The following is a 27,719-nucleotide window of genomic DNA, read 5'->3' on the forward strand; positions in this document are numbered from 1 at the left end:
TATAATAACCACTTTTCCCTGAAAATAAACTTCCTGGATAATAAGCCCAATCGGGCTTTTGACAGCATGTGCTAAAATAATACCCTCCCCCCCAAATAAGCCCTCCCTGAAAATATTGCAACATGGCAGCAGCCATGAGGTGACCATGCACCACAAAAATAAGAACATTTCCCTGAAATAAGGCCAAGCGCTTATTTCGGGGGTCAAAAGAAACCTCTCTTATTTTGGGGAAACATGGTATCTATTTCAGAAGTATTGTAAAAGAACAGAATAACAGACTAACATACAACTACAGGTGAAGTGTAATATGAGGAACAGACCTTTATGAAGTTTGGAACAACATCTACATATAGAGTTCATGTCTTACATATTTGCTAACTATTCTGAATTGGCCTGGATAGTCCACCACTTAGGAAAATAACCTTACAACGGAATTATCTGTTTTTAAAAAAATCCAATATTTGGGCAGGTTTTGATGGGAATAAACAAGATTAAAATCTGCACTCAAATTTTGGCTTGCAATGACCTTGTATTATTTTATTTGCTTTATGTACCTGCAGGTATCATTGTCGTTTTGACTTGTTCTTTGTTGAGTTTCTTAAAATTTGTTTAAAGCTTGTTAAAAAGACCAGTGGTTAAAAAAAAACCACTTTCCTCTGGATGAGGAGAAGAGAGGATAAATAAAATAAAGCTTTATTTATTTTTTCTTTCCATGGTGCTTTGTTCTTGAATATGTTGTTGTTTTCCAGTGTATGATTCTCAGTGGGATTTGTTAGCTTAGCTGAAAGCAACAGGGATTCCGCTATTCCTCGCCCTAAGAAGCTAAAAACGTTCCCAGTTCCTTCTCTCACATTTCCTGCCAAAGCTGCACCATCCTTCTAGTTTTCGTTTTTAAAAACTTTATAGAATCCCTCTTGTCTTCAAACTCTTACCCTAATACTCAAATTTTCATCCAACTTTTTAAAATAAATATATATGCATTCATGCTAGCATGCTTTCAGGATAAGCATTTTTTTGCAAAGTGCAAAGAGTAAGAGCAATAATAAAATATCTATGGGAATTCTCAATCATCCAGGTCATGGTTGTCCCAAAGGTGCTTTTTGTCCCAAAAGGCAAATGAACCTATTTTTCTTTGAAAATGTTTCACTTCTTAACCAAGAAGGTGTGGGATACAACCCTACCTATCTTCCTGTTTACAATGGAGTCTTTTCAGCAGTCCCAAGAAGGTCCCATACCCATTTATACTCTGATTCAGGTGACCCTGAGGACACAGAAAAACCCACAAATAGCCTCAATGATTCTCAAGAACTAACAGCCAGATGACTGCAAAGAAGTCAGTCAGAACTGAAGAAGCTTCTTGGATTCCATTTTGGATTTTTCTGGATTTTCAATTTCCAAAGAATAAAGCAAGAAAGTCCAGTTGTTTTTTTTGGGGAAACAGGAAGAAACTATTATTTGTATTTGTAGTGACAAAAAACATTACAGAAAGTGTTTAACATAGTTCATTCTCTCCCTGTATTCCTGTCTGTGGCAAACATCTTGTAAGATCAGGAATAGATGGCCCATCGCCATTATGAATACCAATCTAGCAACAACATGGTAAACTTTCCATGGTGAGATTTGAACCGCTGACCTGCTGATCTAGCAGTAGCCTGCAGTGCTGCATTTAACCACTGCGCCACCTTGGCTCTATTCTACCTATTTAATATTTCCTAAAATATTTCATTCTTCTAGTAGGAGTGGGTGCTAACTTTCTACAATTGTTTGTTTCCCCCCACCCCAATAAGGTGGGAATTGTGAATTGTAATTAAGGTGACAATTTTTTTTCCACTTTATTCACAAATCTAGAAAAGGCCCTAATTATCTCCCGGATTTTAATCATTTGTGGGTAATGATTTAAGAGTAAATTACTTCTGTTCCCACACTTAAAAGTCTAGGTTATTGCTTTATTAAACCTATGGAAATTGTTTCGACATATATTTGATTTAGGTTAAGGCAAGACTTTTCTCTCCTTGTGCCAAATGCTGCTGGGGCCTCATTTATTCATCCGTACTTTTAAACCATTGCTTAACAGCTTTTTTTTTAAAAAAACGTGCTTGAGGAACCAAACATACATTCATGCACATAAACATATGTGTATACACTATGTCCTTTTGACTGATAGGTATCAGGATTATTGAAATATTTTTGCCCTCTCTTCCAGGCTTTGTAAAGTTGTATTACTCTTAAAACTGGTGAATAAATAAAATAAAATTAGAGTGCAGATATAAAATTAGAGTGCAGATATGCCTTCCGCATAGCCCTTAAAACGTGGCTGTTCCGACAGGCCTGGGGCTAAAGACTCGCTGCCCCACTTCGAATGGTATGATTGTTGTGCTTTTAACTATGTATGGTTTTATGTTTTTGGTATTCTGTTGTATTTCCCCTCCCTTTTTGAGTTGTGAGCCGCCCTGAGTCCCTTCAGGGAAAAAGGGCGGCATACAAATAAAATTAAAACCTAAACCTAAATCAAAGTCTCATCAGAGAAGAATAATAGAAAATTGGACCTACAATGCTTTATATTGTTGTGAACATTGCCTCTTTGTGTTCAGATTCAGTACTGTTAATCAAACACCATGATGCAGGCTGCTTACTAATGTGGAACAAAAACATTTATTCATTTAGACAAGGCTGCTCTGCTAGTGGTTTTTTCAGCCGAGGCAGAGATGGATACCTCATAATCTATTTTTATTCATGGTGTTCAAGAAAATTCTTAAGTAACTCAAAATTTTAGTTTAGGACACTGCATTAATCTAGCACGGGGGTAGGAAGTGTGGCATTCAGTGTGTTGTAGGAGGCCAGTCACAATCTTAGCAGGATGTATTAATTATAAATCATCAGAAGCCTAATTTTGGGGGGCAGAATATTTTATATGAGCAGAACAAATTTGAATCTGGTTTTAAAATTTGCATGTTGCGTGAACTCAGGCAGAAATGCTGAGCCTATAAAGAGCTAAACAAATTTGATAGAATGAGACAATTGGAAGGTACTTTACGAGTCCATCTCCTACTCAGGGCAGAACAGGTAATCCTTGACTTACGTTTGATTAGTCACCATTCAAAGTTACAACAGCGCTGAAAAAGTGGACGTATGACCATTTTTCACCCTTCAACCATTGTAGTATCCCCATGGTCACATGATTTACATTTGGATGCTTGCCAATTGGTTCATATTTATGACAGTTGGAGTGTCCCGGGGTCATTTGATCACCTTTTCAAACCTTATGGCAAGCAAAGTCAAAGGGAAAGCCAAATTCACTTAAACAACCGTGATACTAACTTAACAACTCTAGTGATTCACTTAACAAAGTCATGACATGGGTCAAAACTCGCTTAACAATTTCTCACTCAACAACACAAATTTGAAGTTCAATTGTGATCATCAGTAGGGAACAACCTGTAGCCCTAGGGCAGTGTTCTCAACCTTGGCCACTTGAAGATGGTCCGGACTTCAACTCTCAGAATTCCCCAGCCAGCGAATGCGAATGGCAGCAAAGTCAAAGCGAATGCTGGCTGGGGAATTCTGGGAGGTTGAAGTCCGGACATCTTCAAGTGGCCAAGGTTGAGAAACACTGCCCTAGGGGCCATCTTAAGTAGAGCTTCAGCATATGATTTTCCTTGTATCTTCTGAGCATGTGTATCTATTGCTTTTCTTAATGCAGATTTGGACGAAAAATAAGCCTTTAATTTCTGTCCTGGTAACTTCAATCTCTGGAGTACTTGTTGCCTTCTCACCAAACTACTTATGGTCTGTGATATTTCGTTTCATCCAAGGCCTGTTCAGCAAGGGCAGCTGGATGGCCGGTTTACAGTTTGCGTAAGTATGACACTTTCCTACAGATTGGAATTCTGCAAGAGGACAGAATCTAACATATTAGTGGAACCCATTTAACTCTTTTAAAAAAAGAGTTTTAAATCTTTAACACTGTTTCCTAATTAGTAGTACCGTATTTTCACGACCATAAGCTACACCGGGTTATAAGCCGCAGTATCAGTTAACGTTAATTTTTCAAACTTTTTTCATACATAAAGCGCACCGGGTTATAAGCCACACCAATGGAGGGGTGCCCTAAAAAAAAAAAGAAAGGAGCCAAGCCATTCCAGAGATGTGAAGGGAAGCTCCGGGCGAGGAAAGCGGCTTTCAAAGCTCCGTCGAGCCACGCGTGTGGATTTATTTATTATTTGCTCGAGAGAGAGAGAGTATCCCTCCTTCCTTCAGCCCAACACACTCTCGCTGGCATCCTGGCCAGACGAGAGGGACTACAGAGGGTCTCCCTGAGTTTAGGGCAGCGAGTCAGGGCTGGGCCAGCTTGGGCACCGCAGAAAAGCAGCGGCAGCCAAAAGGGGAAGGGCAGGAACAGCCTGAAGCCACCCCCACACCAGCTAGAGGGGGTGCTGTGGGCTGCAGGCGGCGGCGAACAGGAAGGGAAGCGAATGGCAGCCAGCATCCCTGCCTTCTTCCTCCCAGAGCCGCTTCTTTGCCAGCCTCTCAGCTGATCGGTGCCAGGCGAGCGCTGCCGGGGGGAGATCCGGGGGAGAGGAGGGAAAAGGCGTCCCGAACAGAAGTTTCCCTTCTCCTCCCCCTCCCGCTGACTTCTCCCCAGCAGCGCTCGTCTCCAGCCGCAGCAACCCTGGCGGCCCCCAGGGAGACTGAAAGGGGCGCAGCGCTCTCCCAACCGCCGAGGAAGGCAGAGAAGCCGGCCCTGGGCTGTTGGGAGAAGCGCCCCAACCCTCCCTTCCCTTTGGCAGCTGCCTGGCAGAACGGGGAGATTTCTGACATTTTGCAGCTGGGGGACCAATGGGAATTCTCCCTTCTGCAGCGTCATCGGTCTCCGGGCAGAGTTTTCCTTGATTTCACCAATCAGAAATCAGAGTTCAGAAAGGAGGGAAGGGGGATATTTCCAGTCACATTTAAAGACATTCAAAAACACTGCGCTGCACTTTGAAACTTGTGCGCGGTGTTTCTTTGTTACCAGCGCGGCCGCTCACGCGCTCAGCTTAGAGGGAACGCTGGGTGGGGGGAGAAAACGGGGCGAGGGTCTGTCTGGTGGGTGGGCTCCGCTGGCAAATAAAACCCGGGGGGAAAATGGGTCGGTTGAACGACGCGTCAATGCAAGGGTGGAGGGAAAGCCTGGGCTGGGGCTAATGGGGCTTGTATTCCTCTACCCCAACTGGCCGGGGGCTGCTGCTGGGGCTGGTAGTCCGGCCAGCCAGCCAGCCAGCCGCAGGCTTGGCTTTCGATCTGGACTTCCTACCAAGCGGGGGGGGGCCTCGGAAACGGGCGCTCAGCCCAGCCGTCCTCGTGCTTCAAGTTTGAGCGTCAAATCGATCTTTTTCCATACATAAAGCGCACCGGGTTATAAGCCGCACTGCCGGTTTTTTATCAAATTTTAGGATTTTCAGTGCGGCTTATAGTCGTGAAAATATGGTAATCAAGTCCAACTCTAATAAATCAAACCTATTCTTGAAACTCAAAACTAAAATTTTTGAATACATTTAATAATTCAAGGAAAAAGATGTCTCTGAAGCTTTAAGAAATCATTTTATATTAGATTAAAGAAAAGGATAAGGTTTCCCCTGCCTAATCATGTCTGATTCTAGGGGGCAGCAGTGCTCATCTCCATTTCTTAGTTGGGGGAACCAGCATTTTCCAAAGACTTCCGTGGTCATGACGCTATGCCAAGGAACATGGAACTCTGTTATCTTTCCATCAGTGTAGGAAATATTTATCTATTCAAGAAGTATTTATATGCTTTTGAACTGCTAGTTGGCTAAGTTGACGGAAGCTGGGGCAAAAACGATCAGGACCCTGGTCTCAGGCTGCTGTCGCTAAATGCCAGGTCTGTTATTCATAAGGCTCCCCTCGTCCGGGACTTGATTGTAGACGAGGGGGCAGACCTGGCATGTATTACTGAGACATGGCTGGGCACGGAGGGAGGAGTCCCCCTCGTAGAGCTGTGCCCAGACGGGTTTCAGGTGCTTCATCAGCCGAGAGCCCAGGGAAGGGGTGGCGGTGTGGCTATTGTAGTCCGGGAGTCTTTAGCTCCTCGTAGGATCCCTGCTCCGGAGCTTGCCGGGTGTGAGTCCCTACTAGTGAAGTTGGACCTCAAGGGTCAAGCGGGTTTGCTGCTAACGTACCTGCCTCCCAACTGCATTGCAGCGGCCCTCCCTGCGCTCCTCGAGTCAATAACCGAGCTAGCAATTGAGTTCCCTAGACTGATGGTTCTGGGGGACTTCAATCTGCCTTCGCTCGGTGAACACTCTGACGGAGCGCAGGAGTTCATGGCCTCCATGACAGCCATGGGCCTGACCCAGGTAATCCGAGGCCCTACCCACTTGGCGGGACACACACTCGACCTCGTATTCCTCTCGGAGCAGTGGAGTTATGATCTTGGTCTGAGGGGAAATGAGACCATTCCCCTGTCGTGGTCAGACCACTACCTACTGAGGCTAGACTTCCGGAGGCCAAACCCCCACCGTGGGGAGGAGGAACCGACCAGGTGGTTCCGCCCCAGGCGACTGATGGACCCTGTTAGGTTCCAGACGGAGCTTGGGGTCATTCCAGATGCTCTCGCCCACAGTTCGGCGGAGACTATTGCTGCGGCCTGGCACTCGGCGGCATCAGAGTCTCTGGACCGAATTGCGCCACTACGGCCCCTCCGGGTCAGCGGCTCGCGGAGACCCCCTTGGTTCACCGAGGAGCTCCGCGAGATAAAGCGCCGGAGGAGACGCCTAGAGCACCTGTGGAGGTCCGACAGGTCCGTATCGAACCGAGCACTGTTGACAGCTTGCACCAAGGAGTATATTTGGGCATTGAGAACCGCCAAAAGATCACACATTGCCTCCTTGGTAGCGTCCGCCGAGTCTCGCCCAGCCGCCCTGTTCAGGATAACCCGCTCCCTCCTAAATAGGAGGGAGACGGGGAACCCCTGCAGGGTAAGGCTGAGGAATATAGTCAGTTCTTGGCGGACAAAGTTGCTCGGTTTCGATCGGAACTGGACTCCACCCCCGCAGATCCAGCCGGGACACAGGGGAATAATTTGGTAGACCACCTCTGGGTTGAGTTTCAGGATGTTGCCTCTGGGGATGTGGACAAGGCTATGCGAGCTGTGAGTTCCTCCACCTGTATACTGGACCCGTGTCCCTCTTGGCTGACTGCCAACAGCAGAGAGGTGACACGAGGCTGGATCCAGGCGGTTGTTACCGCCTCTCTTCGGGAGGGACACCTCCCCACCGCGCTTAAGGCGGCGGTGGTGAGGCCCCTCCTGAAGAAACCGTCCTTGGATCCAGCAGTTCTTAACAACTATCGTCCAGTCTCCAACCTCCCCTTTGTGGGGAAGGTTGTTGAGAAGGTGGTGGCCTTACAGCTTCAGCGTACCTTGGAGGAAGCTAACTATCTTGACCCCTTCCAGTCTGGCTTCAGGCCCGGTTACAGCACTGAAACCGCTTTGGTCGCATTGACCGATGATCTCTGGAGAGCCAGAGATGGAGGCTACGCGTCCATCCTGGTTCTCCTCGACCTCTCAGCGGCTTTCGATACCATCGACCATGGTATCCTTCTGCGACGACTGCGGGAGGTGGGGGTGGGTGGCACTGTTTTACAGTGGTTCTCCTCCTACCTCTCGGACAGGTCGCAGTCGGTGTTGGTGGGGAGGGAGAGATCGTCCCCGAGGCCCCTAACCTATGGGGTGCCGCAGGGCTCGGTTCTGTCCCCCCTGCTATTAACATATACATGAAACCGCTGGGCGAGATCATTCGGAGGCACGGGATTAAGTACCATCAATATGCGGACGATACGCAGTTGTATCTGTCCGCCCCGTGCCAACTCAATGAAGCGGTGGACGTGATGAACCGGGGCCTTGAGGCTGTTAAAGACTGGATGAGAGCTAACAAACTGGTACTCAACCCGGAAAAGACCGAGTGGCTGTTGTGTTTTCCTCCCAAAAATTTGGCTAACGTTCCATCAATCAGGCTGGGGGGGCAAAATTTATACCCCTCAGACAGGGTCCACAACTTGGGAGTCCTCCTGGATCCACAGCTGAGTTTTGACCACCACTTGTCGGCTGTGACCAGGGGGGCATTTGCCCAGGTTCGCCTGGTGCGCCAGTTGCGGCCCTACCTGAACCGGGAGGCTCTCACAACAGTCACTCGAGCCCTTGTGATCTCTAGGCTGGAATACTGCAATGTGCTCTACATGGGGCTGCCCTTGAAGAGCATCCGGCGACTTCAGCTAGTTCAGAACGCGGCCGCGCGAGTGATCATGGGCGCACCACGGTTCGCCCATATAACACCAATCCTCCGTGAGCTGCGCTGGCTACCTGTTGATCGTCGGGTGCACTTCAAGGTCTTACTTACCACCTATAAAGCGCTCCATGGTAGTGGATCTGACTATTTGAGAGACCGCCTCCTGCCAATTACCTCCCTGCGTCCCATCAGATCGCACAGAGTAGGCCTCCTCCGAATTCCATCCGCCAGTCAGTGCCGACTGGCGACTACGCGGAGGAGAGCCTTCTCAGTTGCAGCTCCGACATTATGGAACAACCTCCCCGTGGAGATCCGTACCCTCACCACAGTCCAGGCCTTCCGCACAGCCCTCAAGACCTGGCTATCCCGTCAGGCCTGGGGATAGGATTACTCTCACCCCGCCCGAATGTTGAGTGAATGTTGTGTTTTTATGGATAATTTTCTTTTATTCACGATTCTTTTTCTTTTTAAGTCTTGTCTTGCACTCCCTTCCCCTCATTGTTGTAAGCCGCCCTGAGTCCCCTCAGGGAAAAGGGCGGCATATAAATCCTCAAATCCTCAATAAAAAACGGGAGTACCCCCATGTGGTACTTAGGTCTTAAACTGCCAACCTTTTGCAGCCATATTAATTTGTGATAATTTTACTACAATATATATATTAATATAGGCTTCCTTCTCATGATCAGATTAAATTAAATTTATCCATAATGATCTACCAGCATGAAAGCTGCTATTCCTGCCACAGTCCCAATGCCAAAAATCAGTGTTGTTCCTATTGAATGTCTACAGGACACATTAGGGATAAGGAATGATGGATTTCCCCAGGCTTGTTTCCCTCTTTTCCTCTCCCGCCAAACATTATCACCTGGGGGAGAAACATACATCAATCATGACGAGGTGGGATAAAAAGAGATACGTTTTCTGCTTTTAGAGTTTTACATGAGTGTGATAAAAAAGAGCTGCATAGAGATATAGTACTGTTTCAGAAGTGGACAAACCCATATACAAAAGGATCCCGATTACCAGTTGACATTTGTGTCTGGAAAAGCAATAAACCTGGGTTCCAGAGTAATGAATTGGCAGACATGGGGAAGGTTGCATGATGAAGTAGTATAGGGACAGCCATCTCTTTTCCCTCTTCCTCTCTGGTCAGCTGCTGTTTGGGATGATGCAATTCTTCAAGGCAGGAATAGAATAGAATAGAATAGAATAGAATAGAATTCTTTATTGGCCAAGTGTGATTGCACACACAAGGAATTTGTCTTTGTGAATATACTTTCAGTGTACATAAAGAAAAATAGAATATAATACATCCACCAAGAATCATGATACAACACTTAGTGATAGTCATAGGTTACTAATAAGCAATCAAATTATACTAGGAAACTAAACAATATAAATTTTAAAGATACAAGCAACATGGTTATAGTCATAAGTGGGAGGGGATAGGTACTAGGAAAGAAGAGAAGAATAATGCAGTCTTAGTAGACAATTTGACAGAGTTGTAGGGATCCATTGTTTAGCAGAGTGATGGCATTCAGGGAAAAACTGTTCTTGTGTCTAGTTGTTCTGGTGTGAGATGCCATATATATATATATATCTGCTTCACACAATATATCTATATCTATATCTATATCTATATCTATATATCTATATCTATATATCTATATATCTATATATCTATATATCTATATATCTATATATCTATATATCTATATATCTATCTATCTATCTATATATCTATATCTATATATCTATATATCTATATATCCATATCCATATCCATATCCATATCCATATCCATATCCATATCCATATCCATATCCATATCCATATCCATATCCATATCCATATCCATATCCATATCCATATCCATCTATCTATCTATCTATCTATCTATCTATCTATCTATCTATCTATCTATCTATCTATCTATCTATCTATCCGTAGATTTTCATGGATGTATGTATGCTGGTCTTGTTGTATTCAGGTCTTTTCCTGTGTAAGATTGAGATTGTCTTGGCAACGTTTCGGCGAGGTCTCACTCGTCATCTTCAGGCTGGTGTTTTCGGCTTAAAGCGTGGTCGGAGCTGCCGTCTTTCTATAAATCTTGATGGGGGTGTGTGTGTGGAGTGCTGGCTTTGTTTCTGTAAGTGGATTGATTGGCTGTGTGGTTGTATCATGATTGGCAGATTGGTGCTGATTGGTGCTGGTTGTGTGTCCGTTGTTATTTTGTGCTGTAACAGCCTGGGTGGTGGGTGGGGCTCATTTATTGTTTCTTTGTTTGTTTGTTTATTGGATTTATATGCCGCCCTTCTCCCAAAGGACTCAGGGCGGCGTACAACATTAAAAAACAACAACACATATTACAAAAGTTTAAAAAAAATTAGATAGAATGTCCAAAAAACAAACCCAATTAAGATTAATAATAACATTTAAAAAATTCAATTAAAATTAACAATAATCAATCATTTATTTTATTTTGTTCAGGCCAGGCCAGCTTGCTGTGAAAAGCCAACATTTTAGGGCACGTCGGAAGGAGCGGAGGTTGGGGATTATACGAAGCTCTGGGGGCAGCTCATTCCAAAGGGAAGGCGCTCCCACAGAGAAGGCTCTCCCCCTGGGGGTCACTAACTGACACTTTCTGGCTGACGGCACCCTGAGGAGGCCAACTCTGTGGGATCGCACTGGACGGTGGGAGGCTACCGGTGGCAGTAGGTGGTCTCGCAGGTATCCTGGGCCTAAGAGCTCGCAGGTATCCTGGAGCTCTTTAAAGGTCATAATTAGTACCTTGAATTGCACCCAGAAGACAACCAGCAACCACTGCAGGCCGCCTGAAAGGGGCACAACATGGGAGCACCTAGGTACCCCCATGATAATCTGTGCAGCCGCATTCTGGACCAGTTGAAGCCTCCAGGTGCTCTTCAAGGGCAGCCCCATATAGAGAGTGTTACAGTAGTCCAGGTGAGAAAGGACGAGGGCATGAGTGACTGTGCACAGAGCATCCCGATCCAGGAAGGGGCACAACTGACATACCAGGCGAACCTGGTAAAAGGCCCCCCTGGTCACGGCCGTCAGATGTTCTTCTAAACTAAGCCGCGTATCCAGGAGGACTCCCAGATTGGGGGCCCTCTCTGAGGGGCTAAAATTTCTCCCCCTATCATCACCTCCCGGGAAGCCGAGACTAACCAAGAGGGACATGGGTCCAGCACACAAGTGGCAGCACTGAGTCTCCCCATAATCCTGTCCATGCCCTTGGGGGTCACAGGGTCAAACTCATCCCAGATGGTTTCCACAAGATTCATCCCCGTCAACTCACCCGAATCTACCAGTCAGAGTCCAAGCCTATCCAGATCTGAGCGATTTTATCCTGCATATACTGAACAAATTCTTCAGCCCTACCCTACAAGGGGTCTTTCCCAGTTCCTTGGTTAAGTAAGGAGCGGGTACCCTAAACAGGGCAGCTGGGCAGTTATCTGCGGAAAAATGTTGCCGTTTTGCTGCTTTTATCACCACTAAGTAGGATTTAATATGAATTCTTACTAGATTCGGACCGGCTGGCCCTCCAACCAATGTTCCCTCTAATTTTTTTTCAGTGTGAGCGGAAAAGTATAGTGTTTGAGCAGCACATTTTCATACCTGAGCACCTGGATTTTTTTCATAGATGTCACCCAAGACAACGAAATTAGTGTTATTTGAAACTCAATTCTACCATGTAAATATCCATTAAGTAAAGAAATCTCCCTATACAGGTAGTCCTCAATCTACGACCATAATTGAGCCCAAAGTTTCTATTGCTAAATGAGACATTTGTTAAGTGAGTTTTGCCCCATTTTACAACCTTTCTTGCTACAGTTAAGTGAATCACTGCGGTTAAATCAGTAACCTGGTTGTTAAGTCAGTCTGACTTTCCTACTGACTTTCCTTGGCAGATGGTTGCAAAAGGTGACCCCAGGACACTGCAACCGTCATAAATATGAGGCAGTTGCCAAAGATCCAAATTTTGATCCTATGACCATGGGAATGCTGCAATGATCATGTGTGAAGAACAGCTGTAATTCACTTTTTTCAGTGCTGATGTAGCTTTAGTCATTAAGTGAACTGTTGTAAGTTGAGGACTATACTTTCCCCCTTACTATCCAATAGTCTGCAGTGATTTAGCAAGTTATGAATAAATTACCAACTGATGTAGATTAGCAATTGGAGCACTTAAAGAAGCAAACAAAGAGGGGAGAGGAAGGAAGGGAGGAAGGAAAGAAGGGAGAGGGAGAGAGAAACAGAGACAGAGGGAGAGACAAAAAAGGAAAGAGGAGAAAGAGAAAAAGAAAGGGGAGAGGAGGGTGGGAGGATAAGAAAAAGAGGCAGAAAAAAGAAAGAGAGAGAAAGAGGAAAGGAAGAAAGAAGGAAGGAAGGAAGGGAAGAAAAAAGGAAGAAGAAAGGAAGAAAGAAAAGAGGAGAGTAGAGAAGGAATAGAGGCCAAAAAAGCAAACAAGGAAAAGTAGGGAAAAAACTTTCACTGGAAAACACTATTTTTCCATCAGTGCAAAACTTTCCTAAACAAGGTTAATTTTCTGGATTTTGACTTTCCGGTCCAGGTGGACCAAGAAACCTTTATTTTCTTTTCCTAAAATCAAATAAAATCTGCAGAGCACCAGCACGCCATATGAAAAAGAATTTGTATTTGCAAGTAGGTTGATCAGCAATCCATGACAAATAAGCTGAAATGCAATATTTAAAACATTCTTACTAAACAGCAGTCTGCCTTCGCTGGATGGCTTGGATCTCTCGCTGACTCTCCATGAAAGCACCGAGATAGAAACAGCCCTCCTGTGCGACATTGACAGTAGGGAGATGGGGGAGGGGTGCCTCGCCCTCTCCTGGGGAGCCCTGTCTGGGGAAGAACCCCCCTCCTCCGGCCTCGGGACCGTCGGTTTCTCCGACGGGTCTCCCCCCCTCCTCTGCCCCCGACCGACTTCCTTTTCTGGGCTTTTTGCAAATGAGCCGGACGCAGCCGAATCTCTCTCTGTGTGTATGTGTGTATGTGTGTGTGTGAGCGCGGGTTGCCCAATCCAGTTCCTCCCTCCGTAGTTTTGAACCTGGGAGGAACTGGTTTGGGCAACCCGAGAGCTCCGCCTGATGCCCGAAGGGCTTTGCACGAAGAAACGCGGCTTGAGGCGCAAGGACGGTCCTGGCTGTGGGGCGCAGGCCCCTAAAATCCTCTCTTTGGTTCCCTCCTCCTCCCCCTCCTTCCACAGCCTGCATGATGCCCTAGGCTGAGAGCTGCTGCTGCTGCACAGCTGAGGGAGGGAGAGCGAAAGCAGAGGCGGGGCGCCAAGCTTTGGTTAAGGCAGGCAAGGGAAACCGCGAGCCGAAAGGAAGTCTTGCTGGGAAGACGCGGCAGCAGGGCTTTAAAGGGCTCCCCCCTCCCCAGCCAGCCAGCCCACCCAGCCCATTCTTCCCCCGCCACAACTGTATCCAACAGGCCAAGTTGCTGGGAGGAGAAAGTTTGGGCTGCAGGACATGAGATTCCTCTGGGGAGGTCCTTTGCGGGCGGCCAGTTCTAGCTGCCTGCAAAGGACTTCCCCACGTTTGCTATGAAAGAAATCTCTGCGCGGGAGTTGAAAAGTCCTGCGCGGGGATTTCTTTCCATGTGCGCGGCCGCGCAGGCGCGCACCTTAGAGGGAACAGTGCCTCCAACCACTCTCTAGGTGTCTTTTCCAGCGTTTCATCTCCCGGAGCTCCTCAATAAACCAGGGAGCTACCCGGGATCGACATCAGGTCAGAGACTACAAAGGGACAACACGATCCAAGGCCCCAGTGGCCGCCCTATCCTAGGCTTCCACTAGGGCTTCGGTCGAGTTGTGAGCAAGGGATTCAGGAAAAGTCCCAAGCTCCATCAGGAACCTTTCAGGGTCCATCAGGCGCCTGGGGCGGAACCATCTCTTCTGTTCCGCCTCCCTGCGGTGAGGGGTAGCAGTATGGAAGTCAAGCCTGATGAGGAAATGATCCAACCATGATAGGGGTTGGATAGAAATATCCCCTAAATCTAGATCATTCATCCACTGCCCAGAGACAAAAATCAGGTCGAGCATGTGCCCTCCCATTATGGGTGGGATCTTGAATTAACTGAGTTAGGTCCATAGCCATCATAGAAGCCATGAACTCCCGAGCTGACTCAGATGTCTTGCCAATGGAAGGCAGATTGGATCATAAGCCTGGGGAAATCAACCGCCAATCCAGCTAACACATTCAGCAGCTCCGGCAGGGCCGATGAAACGTAGCAGGGAGACAGGTATGTAACAAAAAGGCCCACCTAAACTCCAAGGCCCCATTTCACAAAAAGGGACTCACACCCACCTATCTGAGGCACAGTGACCTCCTGAGGTCCTAGACTTTCCCTAATAATCCCTCATTTATTGACTAGGGCTGGTTTTCAGATGTCTGGTAGGCATCAGGTATTGTCACATTTATTCATGTTGTGGGGGTGTTTCTCTATTTCGATAGCTTTTATAAATATTCTCTTGTTGAACTTTCAGTTTTGGAGATTAATTTGGTTCCTTCAAAATTAATTTCATGTCCTGTAGCTTTAAGGTGCTAGAAAAGGGAGGAGGTTTTTTCTTTTTTTCTTACTGCGTTCTTGTGTTCTGCAATGCATGCATTTATTCTCCTGTTCGTTTGTCCTATGTATGTTGCAGAGCAGATTTTGCATGGTATTTCGTAGACTCCTTGGTTTTCTAGGATTTTGTCTTTGGGGTTTCTTAAGATGTTGGCTATTTTTTGGTCAGTGTTGAAGGCTGTCATATATATATATAAACTCGAAAGTATATAGTCTTGGAGACTTGGCAGGCATAGATGGAGAACTCATTAAAAAAACTGAAAGTTTCTTAGTGTCCAAACAAGAATTTCCTTAGATAACAGTTCCCAGAAATCATAAATGAGGGTGTGTGCCCATACCAGCCTGGAGTGGCCAATAGGAGATTGGGTCCTAGCTTCCAGGAGTCAATCTGATCTCATAAGATATGGAATAGTTGGTAAAGCATGCCAGAATATATTCACATTAAAACTGTTTTTGGAGAAATAAAGGGAGAAAGCAGCCGTTCAAAACCAAAATAGCCAAGTTTGAGTTAAAGCTACCTTTGGTACAACCAGGGATCAAATGATGGCAGCTTCATGAGGACTTGGAACAAGGAAGATGTTGGTGGGTTATATTTATATTGCAATTAGCCACAGATGAACAAAGGTTAAAAGAGAGTACAAATACCTTTTGTTGCAATAATATGGATTTAACGCAATGAACTGAGTTGGTTCATTTGTAAGTTTACCATGTTTTTTAGGGTGCTTCTGAATTTTTGTGCCCAGATCTCTGGATGATTTTGTCCACCAATTTAATTCAAATGTTGCATTAAATTGAATCTGGAGGCACCTCATGAATCAAAACCAAGGGATAAGACAGAAGCTACAGCACTATTTTTTGAGACATCCCTTGCAAATCATGGCAAGATGAGCGTGAACAAATTAAATAATTATTTAAATAAACAAGTAAATAAAAAGCAGAGTCATTAAAGCACTATACCTCCTAAGTTGGACCCAGAGTTCCAGGAGGATGTCATGGTTAATATTACTAAAAGCCACTGAGAAACCAAAGAGATCATAGATATTGGTAGACTATGTATCATTTCCATCATTTTCTTCCAGTTTCAAAATTGATCTCCCTTATTAGTTTTTATTGTTTGAAACAAATGTGTTTTCCACCATTTCTTTTGCTTACAGGCATTCTTTCTAATCAAAGCTTACAAATAAGCTATTTGTCAATTAAGAATTAATATGGAAAGTTGTCATTTTATTTTTCAGTCACCGAAATTGTTGGTCCAAGCTACAGGAGGACTGTGGCCATTCTCTATCAAATGGCATATGGTTTTGGCCTCCTCATCCTCAATGCTTTGGCTTATGCAATTCCTAACTGGAGGTGGCTTCAACTTGCTGTTACTCTTCCAATGTTCCTTCTCTTACTCTACTACTGGTAAGAACGTCTTGCTCAGTCAGTCTTTTGCCTATAATATCCAAGGAATAGATTCTATTATGGAACAAGGGAAGATTGGGTCTAGTGGAATTAGGATAGGGATGGAGAATCTCCTGGTGATATTAGATTCCAACATCAAGCAGCCATATCCTCAATAGCAATTGTGAAGGATTGTGGAAGTTGTAATTTAACAACACCATGAGGCCCATAATTACTTGCTTATTTCTAATAAATGACTCAGCTTGGTTCCCAGTAACTCATCTTCCTCTCTTCTGCACAAAAGTGAATTATTTCTATTTAGTGGCTGTTTTCCACAAATTACTAAACTACTAAACCAGTCTAGCCAAAATCATGGTTGCCACCAGATATCCTAAGAACTAGAGTGGTGAAGGATAGACTTAGAGATGAGTTTATTGTAATAAAACATTCTCCTTTTTGAGAGACATGTATGCTAAGATTGCCTTAAAGCAGTGGTTCTCAACATTTTCTGCACTACAGTCACCCTTTAAATACTTTTTGTGGCCATGGAACATGACTATGGAACATGACCCCCCCCCCCAAGACTTAACCCAAGATTTAAATCATAATATTTCTTCAAGCCTTTGCAGACCCCCTATGATGACATTGTGGCCCCCAGGTGTCCACAGACCACAGGTTGAGAACCATGGCCTTAAAGAATGATTATATGGTATCAACAGCCTCCCCTGCAAAGCTTTATTTTTTATTGCTATAAGCCAACAAAGGCTGCAAAAGGGTTTGTGACCAATAAGGGGCCACTCCAGCTTCAAAGGTGGTGCTACCTGTGACCTCAAATAAGCCACCTTTGAGTAAAGGAGTGAAGGAAGCCAAGAACATGTAGTCATAGTCATCTATTTGTCAAGAAATAAACAGAAACCCACCCACCCCTTATCATCCTACAAGAATAAAATAATGTTTGTGTGGCATCCAACAATTGATTTGTGAATAACCAGGAACAATAGGTAATTTTCATTGCTTGCTTCTCCTACATCTCCATTTCCTTCGGAACTATGTTACTGCTGTCTAACCTGCTATGGATGTATTCCTTTTATGAAATAATGCTGTTCGTGTCACATAACAGTAAATTGGTTATATCTTTAAAGTGCAACAAGCCTATTTTAATTAATGCATGTAGAAGAAGGTAGATGTCTGGTCCCATCCTATGAGCTTGTTTTTTGCCATGAGCATTTCTGGACCAGATTAATGATTCCAGTTCTTTTGTAGGTGCATCCCTGAGTCACCCAGGTGGCTAATCACTCAAGGACAGAATGCCCGAGCTATGAAACTCGTGGATGAAATTGCTAAAAAAAATGGAAAAGTTGTACCAGCTTTTTTTGAGGTGAGTCTTAAACACTACATGTGCCTACTTATTATTGGTAGGCTTTTGTCATAGGATGTTGTCGCAGTCTATTAACCTTATCTGATCTTCTTCCTCCTCTGCTTTATTAGATGGATTTGAATCTTTCAGTAGTGGATTTGAGCAGACACATGGATGGTGGGTGGTGTGTACTACACATTTACACTGCCAGAAAGATGCATCTACCATGAATGATGGGGTTTGATGGGATTTTAATATTGTATTATTTTTCATTAGGAAACCTGAAAGAACATATTAGGGATAGATTGTCATGGAAAAAAATCTGTGATTCCTGGGAATTGAAAGTGACTTGATAGTACCTTCCTTCCTCCTTCCTTTTTCCATTTATATGCCGCCCTATTCCCTAAAAGGGACTCAGGGCGGCGAACAACTCCAACGGGAAAGGGAAACATGCAATACAAAATAGACATTTAAAATAACCAACAACCACACCCGTCGAGAGGGGAAGGGAGCTCATCAACCCCAGGCCTGCCGGCACAGCCAGGTCTTAACGGCTTTTTGGAAAGCCAGGAGAGAGGTGAGGGTCCGAATCTCCGCGGGGAGTTCGTTCCAAAGGGCCAGAGCTGCAACAGAGAAGGCCCTCCCCCGGGTCGTAGCCAGATGGCATTGGCTGGTGGATGGAACCCGGAGGAGGCCGACCCCGTGCGATCTAATGGGTCTTTGGGAGGTAATTGGCAGCAGGCGGTCTCTCAAGTACCCAGGTCCAATACCATGAAGGGCTTTATAAGTAATAACTAGCACCTTGAAGCGTATCCGGAGACCGATTGGAAGCCAGTGCAGCTCGCGGAGGATAGGTGTAACGTGGGTGTATCGAGGTACACCCACAATCACTCGCGCGGCTTCATTCTGGACAAGTTGAAGTCTCTGAATGCTCTTCAAGGGCTGCCCCATGTAGAGCGCATTGCGGTAGTCCGTTCTTGAGGTCACGAGGGTGTGAGTGACTGTTGCGAGTGCCTCCCGGTTCAGGTAGGGACGCAACTGGTGCACCAGGCGAACCTGAGCAAATGCCCCCCAGGTCACAGCCGACAAATGGTGTTCTAAAATCAGCTGTGGGTCCAGGAGGACTTCCAAGTTGCGAGCCCTGTCTGAGGGGCGTAGAATTTCACCCCCCAGCCTGAGTGATTACTAACCAAATTTTTGGGAGGGAAACACACCAGCCACTCGGTCTTGTCTGGATTGAGCACAAGCTTGTTAACCCCCATCCAGACCCTGACAGCCTCCAGGCACTGGCACATCACGTCGACCGCTTCACTGAGTTGGCATGGGGCGGACAGATACAACTGAGTATCGTCCGCGTATTGATGGTATTTTATCCCATGCTGTCGAATGATCTCACCCAGTGGCTTCATGTAGATGTTAAATAGGAGGGGGGACAGGACCGAACCCTGTGGCACCCCATATTTCAGGGGCCTAGGGGTCGACCTCTGCCCCCTGACCAACACCGACTGCGACCTGTCTGAGAGGTAGGAGGAGAACCACCGAAAAACGGTGCCTCCCACCCCCACCTCTCGCAACTGTCGCAGAAGGATACCATGGTTGATGGTATCCAAGGGCGCTGAGAGGTCAAGGAGCACTAGGATGGAGGGGTGACCTCCATCCCTGGCTCTCCAGAGATCATCGGTCAACGCGACCAAAGCGGTTTCCGTGCTGTAGCCAGGCCTGAAAGGAGTCCAGATAATCGGCTTCATCCAAGGACCATTGGAGTTGAGAGGCCACCACTTTCTCAACAACCTTCCCAATAAAGGGGAGGTTGGAGACTGGATGATAGTTGTTCAAAATGGCTGGATCCAGCGATGGCTTCTTCAGGAGTGGTCTCACCACCGCAATCTTCAATGCCGGTGGGAAGAAGCCCTCCCGAAGAGAGGCATTCACCATCGCCTGGATCCAGCTCCGTGTCACCTCCTTGCTCTTCACGACCAGCCAGGAGGGGCACGGGTCCAGTATACATGTGGCAGCACTCACCGCTCCCATGGCCTTGTCCACTTCATCAGGGGCAACAGGTTGAAAGTCAGTCCAGAGATGACGTTCAAGACCTTCCCCCGGTACCCCAGCTGGCTCTGCGCAATTGGAGTCCAGGTCCATCCGAAGCCGAGCAACTTTGTCCGCGAGGAACTGGACATATTCCTCTGCTCTACCCTGTAAAGGGTTATCCGCAACCCTCGTGTTTAGGAGGGAGCGGGTCACCCTAAACAGGGCGGCAGGGCAAGACTCAGCGGACGCTATCAGAGCGGCAATATACCATATATACTCGAGTATAGGCCGACCCGAATATAAGCCGAGGCACCTAATTTTACCACAAAAAACTGGAAAAGTTATTGACTCGAGTATAAGCCTAGGGTGGGAAATGCAGCAGCTACCGGTAAATTTCAAAAGTAAAAATAGATACCAATAATGTTTTTGAATATTTATTTCAAAGAAAAACAGTAAACTAGCGGTGTATTCAATGAAATACTTCACTCACCTCATGATGCTGATGTCCCGCTGTGATGATGATGTCCCGTGCAGCCGCGGGAGCGATGTCCCGCCTCCTATGACACACAGCACAGTGATTCCTATCATTGGATCACTGTACCAGAGGAGGTGGGACATCGCTATGTGGCTGCTTGCCATAACAAGGAGGAGGTGGGACATCGTTGCAGAGTGGCAGGAGGGGGAGGAAGGGGAATCGTAAGACAGCCCTGCATTACATTAGAACGTGAGGAGGGGGGATGGTGCGGTGCGCGCTGCGCGGCAAACTGACACAGAGGGAGGGGAAACTCACAGGGGCACTGGGCCATTCACGAGCGTCACCCAGCGGCATGGCCCCGCCCCTTTTTCTCCTCCATTTCGGGCAAATTTTTCACTGACTCGAGTATAAGCCGAGGCGGCTTTTTTCAGCCCAAAAAGTGGGCTGAAAATCTAGGCTTATACTCGAGTATATACAGTAGTTGTTCTTGGTTGTCCGTATTGCCGATAGATATGCTCCGATGCAAGCTTTTAATAGCGCTCGGTCTGACTCAGATTTACTGGACCTCCAGCGGCGCTCTAGGCGTCTCTTTTGGCGCTTCATCTCCCGGAGGTCCTTGGTGAACCAAGGAGCCCTCCTGGATCCACTGCCGCGGATCGGCTGTAAAGGCGCAATCCAGTGGAGAGCCTCAGCCGCCACCAAGTTCCAAGTGGTGACTAAGGTCTCCACCGAGCTGCGGGCGAGAGTATCAGGCATAACTCCAAGCACCGTCTGGAAACCCTGGGGATCCATAAGACGCCTGGGGTGGAACCACCTAATCGGTTCCTCCTCCCTACAGCGGGGGATTGGTCTCCGAAAGTCGAGCCTCAGTAGGAAGTGGTCCGACCATGACAGGGGCAAGATCTCACTACCCCTCAGACCAAGTACATAATCAATCAATTGTTTTTCAACATAGTCTGGCAAGTAATATTGATTTTGTGAACCACTGAGAAGGATAATTGAACCACACTTTGAAAAACACTAGTATAAAGATGAATGAAATGTTTACAATGTATACATACCTGACAAAAAAACTAGAGCAAGTAGATGAATTTACTTTTCTTTTTAAAAATATTAATTAAAGACGGAAAATGCATGGAAATATTTTAAGACATGCAAATACTGGTAGAATGTCATGTTGTCGGTTCTGAGGAATGAATGTTGAACAATGCTAAAAAGTTGCATTCAAGAGCTTGTTTCTCTCCATTAGAGAAGTGGGAGTTTAGTATTTATGTACTTATTTCCATTTCTAAAGCCCTCCAACTTCTTGACCTCTCTGAGCAGCATATGAAATTAAAAGCAACATCAGACAACAGAAAAGGGAGATGATCATCTGATGGAACAGACATAAAAGTATGTCAGCAAAAAGATAAAACTAAATAGACTATAGTAAGAGTTGGCATCAGACATCTCTTGTATTTATCCAAAATGGAAATGGTTAATCTAAAGAACAAAGGTCTCAAAGTTCTGATTGATGATATTTATTAGATGCAAAGTGAGGTTACAACACATGAATTCCAGCCTGTACTCTATTTTCAAATAGGAAAATTCTACTCAGGCAATATAAGCAGCAATGTTCTGGGTCATTTTCTCATGTTTTTGGAGTAAAAGGGAGGCGGCTTTGTGTTTGCATCTATTGATAGTCTTACAACAGATCATAATATTCTTTTATCAATGTGAAAACAAAATCTCATGATGAGATATTTAAAAGATATGTACAGCAAGAGAAAAAGCTATAGGGTCAAGTATGTAAAAGTATGGATGAATGGAGATTGAGAGGGAAAGTGAGTGAAAAGTTTGAATGAATGTAGAGTTGGTCATAGAAAAAGAATGAAAGAGGGTTAAAGTTGCAAAATAAATATATAAATGAAGAGTCAGGTGCATCTGCAGAGGCTGTGACTAACATCAGAATGGTGGGTGTGGAAGTTCTACCCCTTTTACATGTGATTTGATACAAATTTGATTTGATAAAAGGACTTTGATTGCCTGGTCACCTGCAATTTTGCAGGGTAAACTGGAATGAATGTAGTCCTCAAAGAGAGAAGATGTTGGGCTTGATGTTAATTAGCTTTAACTCTTTTCTTTTAGGTTAACTTTTTCTTATCTCATGCCTTACATTTCTTACTCAATTTCTGTTTTCAGCATAATGTTTATCCTGAACAAAAACAATATGATGGATATGTATGTATTTATCTTCCTTGTCTTTTTATTTATTTTGCAATTGTTACCTTATAGAATATTAATCTTGAAGAAGAACAGGAAGATGACACAAAGCTTAGCCCTTCACTGCTGGACCTTGTGAGGACACCACAGATGAGGAAATACACATTAATTTTGATGTATAACTGGTAAGAGGCCATTTATTTCATGCATTTCTTTGAATCCTTGTTTACTTTAGCTATGCCAGCTATGTTGGCTCTATTGGTACACACATAACCCTAATATGTAACATTTACAATTTTTTGTACAACTGAGACTCAGGTAAATCCTTGGTTAGAGTTCATATTTTGCTTGAAGCTCAGACTCCTCTGCTGATTAAAAAATTGGGTCCATATTCTTAGAACATTACTGTATTAGTGGTAAAAAATAAACCAAAGCCACCAAAGAACACAGTGTCTGGATACCATCAAAACTGGCACCAACTACAACATAGAAAAACTAAAAGAAGTAGTGCAAGATTGGAAGATGTGGAGACACCGACTGACCCATAGAATCACCCAAGTGTTGGACATGATTGAATAGATAATATCATCATCATCATTCTATAACATTAAGCCTTGCTCCAGACAGTTCTTTTTTTTTTTTCCATACTGAGTGTTCTGAATACATTGGAATTGTATTGCCCTGAAAAGATTACAGTTTGGAGAACCAAACTCTTTTTAACAGTAAAAATTCCAGAAGACAAAAAAGCTTCTACCGTGCTAACAAAACTTGATCATAAACCAGCTTGCTTATATTAGTAATATAATGTGAGATTGACGTGTCAAATCTGGAGCACTGATTTTTTTCAAGGCTTGTGGTTCTGTAAACTGCTTAGAGAGAGTTGTAAAATCATCGTGAAGCAGTATATAAGTCTAAGTGTTATTGCTAGACAATAAATCTAGCCCCAATTAACTGTTGTTCCTCCTCTTTTCCTAGGTTCACGAGTGCCATAATGTACCAAGGACTTATTATGCACATAGGGGTTGCTGGTGGAAATGTTTACCTGGATTTTTTCTATGCCACCCTTATTGAATTTCCAGCTGCTTTCATCCTCATCATTACCATAGAGCGGGTGGGCCGTCGTTATCCCTGGGCAGCTGCTAATCTGGTGGCCGGAATTGCTTGCCTTATTACAGCTTTCTGTCCAGATGGTAAGTACATAATGTCTGCCCATCTTTTATAATTGCCCTGACCAAGGGCAGCTTGAGGAAAATGCTGCAAGAATTTACTTTAGCAAAATGGTGGTCACAAGCAGCCTTTCTGCAATGGCATCAAGAGGAAAAAACCCAAGAAGTTTGAGCGTCACTTGATAAAGAAAAAAAAAACTATGCACAATATGGATAAAAATGACGATGATCGTAGTCATCATGGTGATGATAATCATGGTGATGATCATGATGATGAATAAAGATGTTTGAGGGATTCAGGTTTTCTGAACTCTGATATAAATGGACTGAACCACTTCACCAAAGCTAATATAGTGGTCAGAATGAAGCTATCTGGTGGATTTCACACTTACTTTCAGTGCAAAAGAATATCAAATAGATTTTTGAAATTTATTTAAAACAGACATACTACACATATCATTAAATAATTAACTATGGGGTATTTAAATGGATTTTCTAAGAAGTTGAATGCAGAGATGGATAGTGACATGTATAAAGGACATGATCAGAAACAGGCCATTTATTCCTTCCCTATTACATTTATTGCTTATGTGTTATTAATATGTCCTAAGAGTATCTTTTCTAATTCCTGCCTAAATCCCTTTCCATCCAATTTGTTGTAATTCTCCCAACAGTGGAGGATTCTAAGGAGCATCATCTCTCCAAAACTCAAGACACTTCTAGTTATGAACAGACAACAGACTTTTGTTTCCCTTGTTTACAAAAGTTGAGAACATCCCTTTCTCACTAATTGCACTAAACTAGTGGAAGGAAGAAAGGAGAATGAACAAGGAAGTAAAAAGAAGAGAAGGAAGGAAGGAAGGAAGGAAGGAAGGAAGGAGATTATAATGAGAGTAAGGGAGGATCTAAGGGAAGTCCTGCCTTAGCACTTGGCCACAAAAGGTACCCCCAACACAAATGACATCAAGGTGGTCACCCCCACCCTGGCCACTCCCAATATGCCTTCCCTGATCACACCCCCTCTTTGCCCACCTGCAGGTCAAACACAACCCTGATGCAGTCCTCAATGAAATTGGGTTTGACATCCCTGCTTAGGGGGACTTATCTTTACCACTAGTTCTCTGGGAAATTGCACAGGTAGTCCTTACTTAGTGACTGCCTTGGACAGTGACCATCTGCATTTATGATGGTGATGAAAAAAGGAACTTTGCTACCAATGCCCACATATATGACATGATTTTCTCCACCTCACCTCCAGAGTAGAGAGATTGCCTAAACAAGCTATCTCTTCCTGAACTGCTTTTTTCTACAGTGCAGTGAATCCCCCCAAAAAGCTCAGGCAAATTAACAAGTTCACCTGTGACCTTAATTGAGCCGAGGTGGCGCAGTGGTTAAATGCAGCACTGCAGGCTACTTCTGCCGACTGCAGTTCTGCAGTTCGGCTGTTCAAATCTCACCGGCTCAGGGTTGACTCAGCCTTCCATCCTTCCAAGGTGTGTAAAATGAGGACCTGGATTGTTGTTGGGGGCAATATGCTGACTCTGTAAACCGCTTAGAGAGGGCTGAAAGCCCTATGAAGCGGTATATAAGTCTAACTGCTATTGCTATTGCTAATTGGTTAGAATTCTTCTATGGCTTGCACCATCAGCCTGACACTGATAAGCCTTTAATCACTTTCATGCTAAAGTCTTTTGTTTGCCTCCTAAGCTCTCTGTTTTCAACTGTAGGCCCCATTCCTTTATATACCTCATTGCTTGCTTGCATACTCTCTTGTAATCCTTCCTATCCAATGAATGTACATACAAACATTAATTCTCTTCTTGCTAATTATTCCAGTGCCAGGTGAGCATTTTAAAGGGTGGGAGAATTGGGTAAAAGGATTATAAAATTTATCCAGCTTCCTTGTGAATTGAGTTCCAGGAACCTACCCCACCATTTAGCTTCATCTGGCTATTTAGAGTTGTATCCTTCTGATGCAGTAAAACAAAAGAAAGTAAAACAATTTTGAGCACAATTGTGGTTGTGTGATTTTTCACTGAGCGACCACTTCCCAGTTGTCCTAATTCCTGTTGTGGTTGCAAAATGAGGATTACCTATTATGTCACCGGTATTAATCATCTTCGTCTAATAAATTATTTTGGGTAAACTATGTACATATGCTTTCTTTTCAGATATGCATTGGTTAAAGATTATTACAGGTTCCTTTGGCAGGTTAGGAATTACTATGGCTTTCGAAATGGTCTGCTTTGTCAATGCTGAATTGTACCCAACATTTCTTAGGTAGGTGCTGCTTCAAAGAATGGCTTAATGTAGAAACTCTGTATCTTTGATTACTCAACTATCACCAATTTTGAGGCACTATCCCTCTGAATTAACATCAGAAATAGAATTAGATGGCAAGCCAAAGTGGAGAAGCTTTGGAGATGAGGCAGGTCAAGGCCAATGATATCTCTTTTTCCATGCTTTACTTTACTTTTTTTACTTTTATTGAAATTTGTATGCTGCCCTTTTCCCTGGGGGAACTCAGGGCGGCTCACAGTTTAAAAAAAGGGGGGGGAGGACAGACAATATTCCACATGGAGACAATACAACATATTAAAAGAGAACACAACAGTCACACAATCACACAATTCGAGTGGGGTTAAAATCTTAACCCCAGGCCAGCCGGGACAGCCAGATCTTTAAAGCGGTGCGGAAGGACTGGAGGGTGGTGAGGGTCCGAATCTCCATGGGGAGTTCATTCCAGAGGGTCAGAGCAGCCACCGAGAAGCAGCGTTCCCTCTAAGCTGCGCACGTGAGCGGCCGCGCAGGTAACAAAGAAACACCACGCACAAGTTTCAAAGTGCAGCGCAGTGTTTTTTAATGCCTTTAAATGTGACTGAAAATATCCCCCTTCCCTCCTTTCTGAACTCTGATTTCTGATTGGTGAAATCAAGGAAAACTCTGCCCGGAGACCGATGACGCTACAGAAGGAAGAATTCCCATTGGTCCCCCACGTGTCCACTCAATTCCCTACCCAACTGCGCATGCGCATGTCACACACACACACACACAGAGAGAGAGAGAGAGAGAGAGAGAGAAAACGTATGGACTTCCTCTTCCCAAAGACTTTCCTGAAGCCTGGGGGGGGGGCAGAAATGGCCTCCCCGCCCTCCTAGATGCCCTCTGGAAGTCAGAGAGAGATCATTTCCGAACTTGTAGTTGGCCCTTTGGGGGTGTTTCTTGCCCTCTGCAGCCCCCGGGGGCTTCCCTGAAGCCACATCTGGCTTCTCCGGGAGGCCGTTGGTGCTTCCGGAGACGGTGGTGGTGAGCCTCGGGGCTCCTGGGCGGCTGATGTGCGCAGAGCGCTTGGCTGGTTCCAGCTGCAGAATGTCAGAAATCTCCCTGTTCTGCCAGGCGGCTGCCAAAGGGAAGGGAGGGTTAGGGCGCTTCTCCCAACAGCCCAGGGCCGGCTCCTCTGCCTTCCTCGGCGGTTGGGAGAGCGCTGCGCCCCTTTCAGTCTCCCTGGGAGCCGCCAGGGCTGCTGCGGCTGGAGACGAGCGCTGCTGGGGAGAAGTCAGCGGGGGGAGGGGGAGGAGAAGGGAAACTTCTGCTCGGGATGCCTTTTCCCTCCTCTCCCCCGGATCTCCCCCCCCCGGCAGTGCTCGCCCCGCGCGGCAGCAAAGGGTCCACGTGTCACGGGGGCTGCCTGGCACCGATCAGCTGAGAGGCTGGCAAAGAAGCGGCTCTCGGAGGAAGAAGGCAGGGATGCTGGCTGGCATTCGCTTCCCTTCCTGTTCGCCACCGCCTGCAGCCCAGGCCCTGCCTACACTGTAGGCTCTCCGGCTTGGGGGGGTTGGGGGTTGGACTAGATGACCTCCATGGTCTCTTCCAACTCTGATTCACTTAACAACCGTGTTACTAATTTAAAAACTGCCGCAATTCACTTAACAACTGCATTACTAATTTGAAAACTGCAGCAATTCACTTAACAACCGCATTACTAATTTGAAAACTGCAGCGATTCACTTAACAACCATGTTACTAATTTAAAAACTAGTGATTCACTTAATAACCCTGTTACCAATTTAAAAACTTGTGATTCACTTAACAACTGCATTACTAATTTAAAAACTGCAGTGATTCACTTAACAACTGTGTTACTAATTTAAAAACTAGTGATTCACTTAACAACCCTGTTACTAATTTAAAAACTATTGATTCACTT

The 27,719-nt window shown here is 45.1% G+C and overlaps 1 pseudogene; it reads left to right on the forward strand.

Annotated features, from left to right (window-relative positions):
• Positions 1 to 27,719, forward strand: part of LOC116507290 — a 44,818-nt pseudogene that overhangs the window by 9,698 nt on the left and 7,401 nt on the right.

This window comes from Thamnophis elegans, chromosome 4 (genome assembly GCF_009769535.1).
Source record: "Thamnophis elegans isolate rThaEle1 chromosome 4, rThaEle1.pri, whole genome shotgun sequence".
Taxonomy (NCBI): Eukaryota; Metazoa; Chordata; class Lepidosauria; order Squamata; family Colubridae; genus Thamnophis; species Thamnophis elegans.